The following is a 13,706-nucleotide window of genomic DNA, read 5'->3' on the forward strand; positions in this document are numbered from 1 at the left end:
ATTTTGTTTAAACTCTTAAGTTTTAAGTAATAGAATTTTCATTTGTTTCACCTTAAAAGAGTATAAAGGGGAGGTATATTTAAAATATAAACTAAAGGGTTTTACAGGTAAACTGATATGTTGTCTGTATGTTGTGTTATACCCAGCCTGATCTCACGAGAAAATGCAAGTATTTTACATTTTGCCAGTTTAGTGGCTAATTCGTACGAAATTGTACGATTTTAAAAAGGAGGCGTGGCACCTAACCCCACCCCTAAACCCAACCGTCATTGGGGGATGAGCAAATCGTACTAAATTGTACGAATTAAATTGTACAAATTCATACAAATTAGCCACTAAATCAAAAAGTTACGAATTGCTGTGAGATTGGCCCATAAAAAATGCAAAGCAAAAATGCAAATAATTTATACAGGCACAATATAAACAAACAAATAAAATTTAGTAATGTTTAACTAAATTTGTTTGTTTAAATTCAGCCCACACAATTTGTTTGCAACCACTTTTTGTAAATCCAATAAATAATTTTTTTTCAGTGTAGTAGCCTACTCACTCCATCTTGAATTCTCCACAAAAAACATTTGACACAATATATGGAGGTTGTGTTGTTTAAAGGGCACCTAATTTACCCCTTTTTTCAGATTTAATACAAGTCTTTTGCGTCTCTAGAATGTGTATATAAAGTTTCAGATCAAAATACCCATCAGATTTTTCATTATACCTTTTACAAGATGCTGTTTTATACTGATTTCCAGCAGGGGGTGGTTTTGTCGTACTGCGCCTTTAAGACGAATCTTTCCCGCCCACTATTTCTACATGCCTCCTCCCTCAGTTGCGTCAGACAACAGACAGACTTACAGGAAGAAGGGCTCACGTAGCGTTTGTGAGATACTACAGTAAGAACTAACCTTTACTAATCAGTATTGTGAAGTTGCATTGATGAGTCACACACAATATCGTTACAAAGTAACGCGTGCGCCTGCGCACGCACGCACACACACACACACACACAAGCAGGCAGACAGACAGACAGAGCGCGCTTAGTTTAGTTAAGGCTAACCTCCACTGCTGCATCTGTTATGCTTATGTACAAAATAAACCTGATTTAACTTCCACAAACCGGGATTGAAGCGTCTTCTTTTATAATTGTTCTGACACACGGCTGTGCTGATGAAGTAAAGCTGAAGTAAATCGCTGTAATTAATTACACACATACTCTGTTTTAAAACACTTTAAACATGTGAAACTTACTCTTAATCACATTTGATGATGATTGCTGATCCTAGCGAACAGAACAGACCTTTTATTCCCGGTTGCTTTGCGTATGTCTGTCTGGTTTTGTTGACATATACACGCGACTACCGGAACATGTTAATGCGCGCAGCTGTCAATCAATTCGGTAGGCGGGGGGATCGCACACCTACGTAATGGTGCGATCGATTTGAAAACAGCTCCAATTGGCCGACCCTTTTTTTGTAGTTAAATTTAAAAAAAAAAAGGACTGGGTGTGTTCATATCACCCCAGTATGCCGGTCTATACACTATAACAACACACAGATCTGTCCAAACAGCTTGAAAAGTAGATTTTTTACCATAGGTGCCCTTTAATGCATGAGTACTTAACTAAACATTACAATGTGGTGCAACAAACACATTAAAACCATTTCAATAAAACAATGTTGCAAAATTGTTCAAATGTTTCACTTATGGCCTGTGTGAAAGGTTGACAATAATGCAACACCCAACTGTATAGAAACACAAACTCAAAAGGACAATTCACCGAAAAAATGAAAATTGTCAATTTCCTCACTCTTAACTTGTTTATTTCTTCTGCTGAACACAAAAGAAGATAGTTTGAAGAAAGCTGAAAACCTGTAACCACTGACTTTCATAGTATTTGTTTTTTTTCTTTTATGGAAGTCAATGGTTATAGGTTTCCAGCTTTCCTCAAACTATCTTCTTTTGTGTTCAACAGAAGAAATAAATCCACTGAGGCTTGTAAACACTTGAGGAGTGAATAATAGCAAGTAAATTTTCTGTTTTTTAGTGAACTATCTCTATAGGAACACATTTTAATAGTTCAGACATTTATTTCAGGGTAGATGCAACTTGTACAATTAAATGTAAACAGTTGTTGGTAAAAATCAAGAAAACTTTAACTATTTAAGGGTAACATTCAGTGAACAATTAAAGTGATTGTTTTACTTTATGTACTTGTCAAATAATTGTACTATGTGAATATGTATTAAAAATTAACCATTAAAACATTTGAAAAGTTCCAAGCCTATTTGACAGTTGAAACAGCTGCAAACATTTGGTTGCACCAAAAAAAGTATCAAATCTTAATCTACAAAAAAACTCAATCATCAAAACTAACCAGCAATATTTAAGTGCAAAATTAAAGGGAATGTACTTTCTGTATACAGTGTGAGTTAACTGTATGAAGTGTAAGAAGAATGACTGAAAACAATAGCTTGCATAGGAGCTGCCCACAACTCAGTTCTGACTAAATCCACTAAACCAGGGGTGTCAAATCTAAACTTAGTAAGGGCCGCACTGAGTGTTGTGAATAGAGTCAGGGGCCATACATACACATTTAAAATCTATTTATTGAAGAAAATAATTTTATACCATCATCTTACACTTCATCAAAGGGTCATGACACCCCCCACTTTCGGTTAAAGTCTACTTCAGAATTTTTTCAAAAGATGCATGATTAATGGGCGTGGAGCTCCGCGAGCATAGGGCAGGAGTGTGCGTGGCCAGCAGGGGAGAAGGAGAGCGAACAACTGTTGTTGTCAGTTAGCTCACAAATTGAGACAAACCGTGAGGAGACGCATGAGTTTATAGTTTACAAAGTTAAAATGCAAAGAAATAAACAGTAATTTAATGCCCTGCTACATTTGTTATTTGTAATTTCATATACACATAACCACAATTTATATCATTATAAAGACAATCGTGTTCATATAAATACTATAAATCAGGATTCTCCCTCAATCCCCGGGTCTATTATAGATCTTGAATGCAGACTCAGTGCAGCAGGTCTCCTGACCTGTCTATTTTAACCGTTAGCCCTGCTGGTAATCTGGAGGATTTAGGCAAACACAGCAGCACGGCGATGTGTCTGAATGTGAACAAACTCCTGATAAAAGTCAACGTCCGCCATTCTTCAATTTTTGCACTGCTTTCCCGATAAAAATGCTTGCAGCACACACACACACAGCTTTGCTATATGATCGGCCCTGACAGGATCGCGGGGAAAAAACATGCATCAAACCCCATGGATCATGGAAACAAACACATACGAGCCTTCTTGAACGGCTACTGCATGCTGTTGGTCTGTCTCACTCACAGCTTGCTTGAAACTGGCAGGTCTGCCTTCGGAAAGCACATGCTCTCATGAATAATTGAGCAGCCGGCTCTTCTCATAGGATAAGAAAACTCCGATATGAATAATAATGAGAAACCGACGCGTCATCATTGCACTTGCAGTACTGCGCTACGTCGCCGATTTTGATCCCTCCCCAAAAATCATTTTAAACCCGGAAGCTGAAATTAGCTGACAAAAGCTCAAAATTATCCAGTTTTCTCCACAATTAAAGCTGACAGGTGCCAACATTGTCTTAACTGATGGTCAACACACACACATCTGTTAATATAAAAAAAAAAGTTCTCCAGGGTGTCCTGAACCTTTAAAAGCTGTTCATAGAGACACGCACGTGCTGGTGAAGAGTGGGTGTTTACAGCAGTTAATGGTGCCAAACAGCATTTCCTGTTGTTTACATCTTTGCTACAGCATACTGTAAACGCTAGACACCGTGCATGTCATGATCAATTTTAACAAATAAAAATACTTACAAGTTGTGGTCACAATTCACAGGTTTTGCTTGTTGGAGCTGCTCCTCCTTTGAGAAGATTTTAACCGAATCCAGCACTGAACTGGGAGAGATTCTGGTAGCTGTGTTTTGTCAAATCATGCTTGCTATGTATCTTATAATTCTCTGGAACATAATTAATATTAAACTGTGAGCACTTCTCTCTCTGTGTCGTGTCCTTTTGAAGCCCAAATGCAGAAAAAGCTCTGTGAAAATAGCAGCGTTTGGATGGCTTTTTAGCTCCCTCTGCTGTAACATTACAGTGCCTCTGGCCACGCCCCTTAGCTGCACAGTGTGTGTGTGTGCGCGGTAAAACACCTTTGTGATCTCGCTGGCCTGGATGTATTTTTTGTAGTACCCAAATTTTGTTCATTGTAGGCTTTGCTAAGCTTACTCTGTAAAAGTCAAGGTCTCCCTTTTCATTGAACTTTGAGCATTTTACATTCAGAGATGCTGTTTATGTTCACACAACTACATTACACATCAACTAAAGTTTAAAATATAGTGGACCACTCCTTTAAACACATTGCTCACCTCAATCCTTGTGTAAGCAGAGGAGTACAATTTCCTTGATCCATCTCTCTTCACGACCGCTTTAAGGTGCGTCACTGTCACCTCTGAATTCAACTGAAACTCCTCCAAGGCCGTGTCCCGCCATAAAGAGACATCAAATGTGTTTTGACCACACTGGAGTACAAAGTCAAGTATAGGCACCTCAGAGTTTTGCACAATGGCCATTCTTGGTACCTGTAGCTGTGAATTAAAAGTTCAATTAACATTTTGTTGAATTTACAGTACACATTTATAGGTTTGTTTAAACACACACCTAGTTAAGCCTTTAAATGTCACTTTTAAGTTGAATACTAGTGTCTTGAAGAATATCTAGTTAAACATTATGTGCTGTCATCACAGCAAAGATAAAAGGAATAGATAAAAGGATTCATATATTTTTACTACTAAAATTCCATGAGTTTTTTCATGACTGTCATGTAAATTTTTAGAACTTAATATTTCATGTAGTGTCTATGTATATGTGATAAATAGGAAAGAATAATGCATGTTCAAATTTATTACAGCATATCATAAAACACAATTAATTTAGTTTAAACTTATTTTTGTATTGTGTAAAATTTATTTAGATAATACTTACACAGCACTAATAATGTGAGAGCATGTTTTTGGCCAAGGACAGAAAAGAAGTTAAAAAAGCCAATCTATATACAAGTATACAGATATTTGTTAAACTAATTTTCATGACTTTTCTTATACTATGAGTTTTTCTATTTTTCCAAAACTTTTCCATGCCTGGAAAATGTCATGTCAAATTCCATGATAGACCCGGAACCCTGATAGAAATTAGTTATTAGAACTATTATATTTAGAAAAATGTTTAAACAAATAACTTTTTCCATTAAACAAAAATTGCGGGAAAAAAACAACAACAAAAAAACAGGGGGGCTAAAAATTTTGACTTGAATTTTGGCACACACCCACACACATACACACACACACACACACATAAGTGTCTTCTCTTGGATTTTTTCCAGCTGTGGCTGCAGACTCTGTTGGGCCTTTTAAACTAATCTACAAACTACCTATCCTATGGCATTGTTTAATTGTCAAATGTTGTGAGCAGTTTTACAAGTCAAGATCGCATTTATGTAATACGAGCGAATCTCTGCTTAGTGCGCCATTTCCTCTCTATTGGAGACATTCATAAATATTCCTAGCCAATCTAATAAATGTTGGAGACATACTCGTTACATAAATGCTCTAAATCACACTTCAGCAGCATTTACTTAAGAGCGCACAAGAAAGTCTGTGCTTGAGCAGTGTATATTTGAGGGTGTGCAAAAAGTTTTGTGCACAAGCAGAAGAAATCGGCGTGCAAGCTATGACATTCGCATGCTCGTATTACATAAATGCGATCTCGACTTTTGTTATTGAAAAATCGTCACAGGTAGTTGGTAGATCTGTGCAATAGGTCTACTGCCACAACTGAAAAAATGCTATAAGAAACACTGTATATTTGTGTGTGTGTGTGTATATGTATATGTATATATATATATATATATATATATATATATATATATATATATATATACACACACACTCACATCAAAACATTAGCTGAATGATTCACAATTTGAAAACGTTTTATCATATGTTCGAATTTAATTTATTTTAGCTATAAATTTTGCCCAAGTTTAAAAACACTTTTTGCAACATTATTAAATGAACTCACATGTTTAATTGTCTCTTTGAGGGTGAGGTACCCCCCTCTTGTATAGAGGTCATGTTCCTCCCCTGTCAGATGCATTGAGGGGGGATGCAGTATTTGAAGGGCGGCGCTGGTAGCAGACTCGGCCAGGTTAAGAGCAGTTCTAAAAATTGTTCTTTTTGCACTAAGAAATAAACAATCTTGACATATTTACAGCTAGTAGTGTAGTTTTTAATCACATAGGTTAACCCTTCCTGAAAAGGTGCTTCAGGGGAGTTCCTGGGCACAGTGTAGCTTTTTTCATTGTTCGCGACAACACTAAAATGAACAATTCTTTGAGCACCACGGCAAATTTGACCATCTTTGATTGTAAAATCTACACTACTAGCAGTGGTCCTGTGCCCAATGCACTGCACGGTAATGGGCTCAGCACGGAAGTAGGGGAAACTGGATTTTGAAGCCATTCTGTTGGTGAAACAAAAGAACAGGAAAACAGAATTTAACTTGTCAAATTTGTTAAATGAACCAAAAACATGAAAACTTTTCAATAACAATAAACTTTCTTGCTAATGAAACCAGCAAACAAAACTTTTTACTTAAGAAAAAAACTATTTAATTACAGAAATTATTCATCTAAATATTCATCATTACTTATTGTAAGACTGATTTACTTTCGCTTGGCTTCACAGCTGACAGTATGTGCACAGCCGAAAGAGTGAGAGAAACACTAAATAAATATATCTCTGATGTAAATAACTAAGATTAACTTTACTAAATACTCAAAAGGTGGCTGCAAAACATTTGTACAACATTAGAAATGGTTAATTAACTCATTTGCCTTATTTGAATTGGGGTGTCTAATTTTAATGCTTGCAATTATAATTATTCAAGACATTGTCTGTATTTATTCTATTTTCTGTCATTTATTTCTCATTTGTTGTAAAAAAAATGTATTTGATGATGTTGACATATTACATATATTATACAAATCTAACATTCTTTTAATAGTGCAGTACTGTACAAAAAATGTCAGCAACATATTTTACCTGCCACGTGGCGCATGAATACAATAAAAGTAAACCAAACAGTGATTTAAACTTCAACCTATTGACAAGCAACAGTTTAAAACAGTGTCATAATAACTAAAAAATATTGTTAAAAATTAAATTATGTTTTGTTTCTCGCATATAGTTATACATTTATGTGATGTGGGTAAAATCTGTTGAAATCCAGCTACCACCGCTAGTATATTTCAAACCTAAAAGCTTGTCAAAGCAGTGATAAATGCATTATTAGCATTTATTTTGAGAAATTGTGAATAATATGACGATCACAATCCCAGTGATTCACTCCTAAATATTTTACCAATTGAATTCATCTAAAATTCTATTGAACTTTTTACGATGTAAATTATGCAACAGCAGTTTATCATACACTACTGGTCACAAGTTTGGGGTCAGTACGACTTTTAAATATTTTGAAAAAAGCTTATCCTGCTCATCAAAGCTGCATTTATTTTATCAAACACAGTACAAATTGTAAAATGTTACTGCAGTATAAAATAACAGTTCAAAAGTAGTTTATAATTTAATTAACTTATTCCAGTGATTTTAAAGATTCAGCTTTATTACTCTAGTCTCTAAGATATCACTCTAATATTAATATTAGTATTAATGGTAATAAAATCAATAATGACTGGAGTAATAGTTTCATTTGAAACCACATACAATAACAAAGCAGTTATTTAAATATTTTAAAATAAATATTTAACTTTATTTATTTTTTACATTTAATAAATGTTATTGGTGAACAGAATAATTGACTGTCAGAAAAACTGACCCCAAACTTGGAACCGGTAATGTAGATGAAGAGAACAAAAAGCCACAAACACTGATAACACCACTACACACACAAAATTATAATAAAAGGTAAATTATTGGAGGTTTATGTTCTGTTTCTTTTAGATGCAACTAATAAATAAGAAATATGTAACAAATTAACACAACTGTACAGAGAAAACAGAATTCACCTCAAATACAAGCAAGCAGCACACGACTCAGGAACAATTCTGGAGAATAAAAACAAAAAAAGGTTATGAAAACATTGATCAAAACCAAAAACACACACACACAAAACACATATATACTGGAGCGACTCGCCTCAGATTCAACACGCATGATCACGTTCATCAAATTTGCTTAAACTATGCGTCCTAAAGTATTACTGTATTTCACAAGGATTCTGACACAACAACGTAAAGCATACGCTTTCGTTGCGTTTAATGAGGAAACACGCTAAACTTGGAGGGCTCATGCTGAAAGGCAGAGTAATGCCCTGTCTTTGACAGCTCGCGACTTCACCAGACGTACTGAGTACATTTACATAAGACACCAATACTCCGATTTAATATGATTAAGATTATACTCTTATTAAAATTTTACCGTGTAGCCTTAAAAGGAACCTTACCTTAAAGGAACACAGAGTCACGAAATGCAGAGGATTTTCTTTCTGTTCGCCATGCGGTATCAACTTACAACAGATGTCGAAAGTTAAAAATGAAACACCCGAAATTGCATGAAATTCTGGATAACCTGTGATGCAACTAATTGTTTTATACTGGAACTTGCCTTCAAAAAGTGCTTCCTTGGTCTTATCCACATTTATTGCATGTTGAACACACGTCTACCACAACAGGAAGTAAAAAAAACCTGAACTACGTTAATTGCGTTAATTATTTTTTTTAACGTGTTAATTATTTAAAATTAATCGCATGCGTTAACGCGTTAATTTTGACAGCGCTAATATATATATATATATATATATATATATATATATATATATATATATATATATATATATATATATGTACAGTTGAAGTCAGATAAAGTATATGTTAACATTACATTGAAATATCTCTTTATATTTTCCAAACAACTAAACAGAGAATTATGGGATCAGGAAAATATCAATCTGTAAACATTAATTAGACTTCAAATGAGGGAAATAAACATGCATTATAAATGTGACAGAAAAAGTCTGCAGGTTTACAGTATTCAACATACTTTGTAGTAATTCTGTGAATTAAACTGCACAACCCAAAAGAAACAAGGATAATCAAAAAACAAAATATGTCTCTCTTTTGAACAAAAATTATAGATTTTATTTTATTTGATATTTTTTGCAGTTATGATGAACAAGCTTTGTTATGTGACAGATGTGAAATTTTCCCTTCTGGGACTTTAAATAAATTAAATATAATAGTTTGAAAATATTGACAGAGACATTTTAAAAAAATATTTAAAGCATTTTAAAAATACTTGCTTACTCAAAAAATGTATAAACAGTTTTGCTATTTTGCTGAAAACATTTTTTTTCATGGCAAGGTTGATATTTGCATGAAACTGCTTATATTTATACATTATTATACATTTACCTCCCCTCTTCCTCCTTACCCTAGTTCTTAAAGCAACTTAAGCAATGTCAGTGCATTTGCATAAGTTTTACTTGTGCGCAATGTGTGTTTATGTTGTTGAGTCGTTTAATGCCAGGCTTAAGTGACTTTGCACAAAAGCAGCAGCTTAATGTCATATCAGTGCTCTAATGATTGGCAAGGGATATTAATAGTGTTTCTGTAAGTGAAAAGTAAGGAAAGCATCACAGTTCAAACTCATATTTGGTAGTAATCGAAAATGTTTTGTGCACATTTCATGTTTCAAACATGTTGTATAAAATTATGTGCAATGACTTGCGATGATAGCAATTAAATATTTGGGAAAACACTGACACAAAAATTCCTTAGTGTAAAACCCAATTGCTGGAGGGACTCACAACTCTGCACCTTTTAGCTTCAAACACCTCCAACTCACACTTGCTTAATAGTCTCTATTAGTCTTTAACACCTTGATTAGTTGAATCAGCTGTGTTGGCTTAGACTTCGAACCAAAAACTATGTTTTCAAACTAAGTTTGAAACCTATACCTTACACTTATACAACTTAAAGATTACTTGACCTAGCAGGAAATATGTTAAATGTCTTCTTTTTTGTTTTTTACACATTTTTTTTTAGACATATTGCTGACTTATTGTTGTTTTGTACTACAGCGTTGTTGCAGCTGTGACAGAGTCCACTAGTATGTAAGTAAAAAATCTGTTTCCATCACATAAAACAACAACTTCACATAGTAACCGGACAAATAAAAACATTGCAACTGGTCCTCACTTGTTTTTGCCATTAAAAGTCGGTGTATGATGATTTACATTTATAGCTTAAAAACTCAAAAGTGCTTACATTTATCTTAAGGTCATTCCAAAAATTAGCATGCATGTGTAACAAAAATTGGCTTAGACAGGAATTTTCAAAGACATTTGGCACCATGAAGATGCCAGTAAATATATTACACGTGAAAATTGTACATGTAAATTAAAGCTAAATGCAAAATTTGACTGTGTTATGTATTGTTGTTTTTGTTGTCTTTAAAGATTATGTGACTGTGTGATGTGTCCAAAGTATCAAATATAATGTAATCTACTTAAAGGATCAATACTTGGTCAATGAGGATTTCTCTCATGTTAAGTCATCAAAAGGTCTTCAACTCCAGTGAAGGTAATACTCGTTTTTGTTAAACTTTTCTATATGACACTGTCTTATTTTTATAATCAGAGTGCTATTAACTAAACCTTCAGATAAATTAGGTTTTCTTTTTATTTATTTACTTTTTTATTTTCAGTTTTGTGTATTATAATATAATTCTTCACAGTTTCTTAGACAGGGTTATCTAATATTTAACATGATTGGCAGATCACACACCAGTTGACTGATGGACCTGGGGATGTACTTACGATCCTTTGTTCTCTGGTGAAATCCCTCTGTGGGGCTGGATTTTCACGTAAATTCACTAGTGGTTGCTTCGTTATTGAAGTGACATATCTGAGGCTGCTAATTAAGGGAAGTCGTGTAATTCAAGCTGGAGGCAGCCAAAGACTAATCGTGTTGACTGGTTTTACGGGAAACTTTACTAGATTCTCGATGGAAAGAAAGAAGGCTAAAAAGAAGATAGGGAGTTTAAGGGTGGTCTCTTCCCATCTTGAGCCTAGTTCACACAACAGGATTTTAAACATTGGCATATCGCTGTGTCGTTCACACTACATGACTTGATTTTGTGTCCTTTAATTGCTGTGGTGTTCACACTACACAACACTACGTGAATGATCCACAAGAGGGGGGGTCACACACTACATGATCTGACAACAACTTGTTACCCAACAGCTCATTCAAGCTACCAAACCACAGCCAATGAAATTTTGAGGGAGGAGTCGTCAGACAAACCTGAGCATTATTGGCAGCTTGTGTGCTGATTACATCACTGACAGCGTTTCAAGCTTACAAGGACGCATTTAAAAACATCTCAGCTGATGTATCAGTGAATTATCACTCATCTGCAATATTTTTGTAATTTTATAACTCTTTGAAATAAAACTAACATATCTATAACACCATGACGTTTTCTAAATATCAGTATATTTCTTTCTTTTCTAAAAATGAAAAGTTTTTATTATTGTTTTTTTAATTATTAATTTACAATCAACAGGACCAAGAATATACATTGTGGGAGACAGCTACATTCACCATGGGGAAAAAAGAGCGAGAGAGATGACCGGGAAAAACCTGGGACTAAATGCCCTCATCCAGTGGTTTGGTAGGGGAGGGATGATTTGGAGAAACGTCCTTCCCTACTTTGAACAGTGCCTCCAAGGAAGAGCTGTGCCAGACATCCTCTTGGTTCACTGTGGCGGAAACGATCTTGGAAAAACAAGAGTATCCATCTTGCCGCAAGAATAAAGCAGGACTTGCAAGACCTCCACAGGAAGTATCCAGAGATGAAAATAATATTCTCTACAATAACTCAGAGAAACCTGTGGAAGTCTGCACAACCCCAAAAAATTGAGAAAGCACGGAGCTTCATTAACAGTGTGATGGCTTCCTTCATCTCATGTATTGATGGAGCCATTGTTCATCATCGTCAGATAAAGCGTAGACATCCTGGACATTTTTTGCCTGATCTAGTTCATCTGACCCCTTTGGGAAATGATATTTTTTTAAACAATATTGCCCAGTGTTTGAAAGACCAAATCAGGTAGGGTTTGAAGTGAACTGCTGGATTTAAACTTTCTAACCAAAGTTGTGACATAAAAAATTTCCAGAAATTTTAAACTTTGTGACGTTTGATGAACAACATATTTTATTTATTTTAAATTTTTTTCAAGGGAAGCCACCACACTGACATCTGTCACAGCTGTTCCTTTTCAATACTTCTCTTTGTTCTTCCAATTTCCCCATGGTGAATGTAGCTAAGATTTTGTAAATAAATTTTTACTTGCATGCAAGTGTCTGGGCTTTTTTTGTTACAATTTATTAACAAAAGAACATTATATATATATTGTATGATAAATAATTCCATAGTAAGTTACTAACTTAGCATGATGACTTAAGACATACCTCAACTTAAAAAAAAAACATTAAAATTATGATAAAGCATTAAAATCATGATAAAATATTCCTTAAACAAAAACAGATTGCTTGCCTACATTTAGCTGATTAAGATTAATGCATTGCACTACAGAAATAATTATTTGTCCAACATGTATCTTTCTAATGTTACTTCACACAAATTTATACAATTGAACTTTTAGCTGTCAATACATTGTGTGGCATTTCAGAACTGTAACATTTTTAATTAGTGATTCAATTATAGACAGTACTTTAAAATTAATGGACAGAACTGCATGAAGTGTGGATGAGTGCTAAACGTGCTGACTCCATGTTGTCACTATGTAGCACTGGGTGTACATCTGGGGTAGGTTCTGTATAGGAAATACAAAGGAAAGCATTAATGAAAAACATTTTATGGCAGAGCTCATGTACCAAAACTTGAAAGTGCCACAAAGTGCACTGTTGCAATAAGTTAAACTAATTTCTAATATGTACTGGTAGTGGGGTTATAAATTAAGATAATAAACAATTTTAAATGTGATCTGTGTTAAATAAAAAAGTACAGTTCAAAAATAACATAACATAATTTTTTAAGTTTTAAAATTAATTAATTAAAAAGTAAAACTTTTTTTAATGAAAAGAGTGACATGTTTGAATATATTATTTTTTTTCCTAACACTGTCTACAAAGTAGATATGTGGCTTTGGTCTACTGCAAATTTTTCATACAAACTGTTTTATATGCTCCTTTATTACCTTAAGAAAGGGCAATATAAGTGTCTTTATTAATTTACTCACCTTTATTTTTGTTTTGTCTCTCTTCGTTATCCCCAATGAGCCTATAAGGTAGGAATGACAAAAAATATATTTCACATACCAGATCCAAACAGAATTTTAACAAAGTGGCCCATCTTAGTAGAAAGCCCACTCACCACGTCAAGGTGCAGGACATTAAGTGGGACACAAGACAAGACGAACTCAGACGAGACAAAAAAGATTTATACATGTGAAATGTAACTATATACAAAAATATTAACAAAACAACGTTTATAGAAACATAAATATGAACATTTTCAACCTGAAATAAAAAAATTAAAAAAAAATACTATTTTTGGGGTATT

At 34.2% G+C, this 13,706-nt stretch overlaps 2 protein-coding genes and 1 long non-coding RNA gene across 3 annotated transcripts in view; 1 reads left to right on the plus strand and 2 right to left on the minus strand.

Annotated features, from left to right (window-relative positions):
• Window positions 1-13,706, minus strand: part of LOC108183924 (uncharacterized) — a 667,181-nt gene that overhangs the window by 641,780 nt on the left and 11,695 nt on the right. The window lies entirely within an intron of this gene.
• The window catches only part of LOC101887036 (uncharacterized), a 491,406-nt gene that overhangs the window by 159,518 nt on the left and 318,182 nt on the right, over window positions 1-13,706 (minus strand). The gene's annotated exons all lie outside the window — the stretch shown is intronic.
• On the plus strand, window positions 10,198-12,473 carry LOC137490908 (uncharacterized). The gene is made up of 3 exons (XR_011010948.2): window positions 10,198-10,230; window positions 10,632-10,699; window positions 11,685-12,473. It is a non-coding gene; the product is annotated as an uncharacterized lncRNA (long non-coding RNA).

The sequence above is a fragment of the Danio rerio genome, chromosome 4 (genome assembly GCF_049306965.1).
Source record: "Danio rerio strain Tuebingen ecotype United States chromosome 4, GRCz12tu, whole genome shotgun sequence".
NCBI classification, from domain to species: domain Eukaryota; kingdom Metazoa; phylum Chordata; class Actinopteri; order Cypriniformes; family Danionidae; genus Danio; species Danio rerio.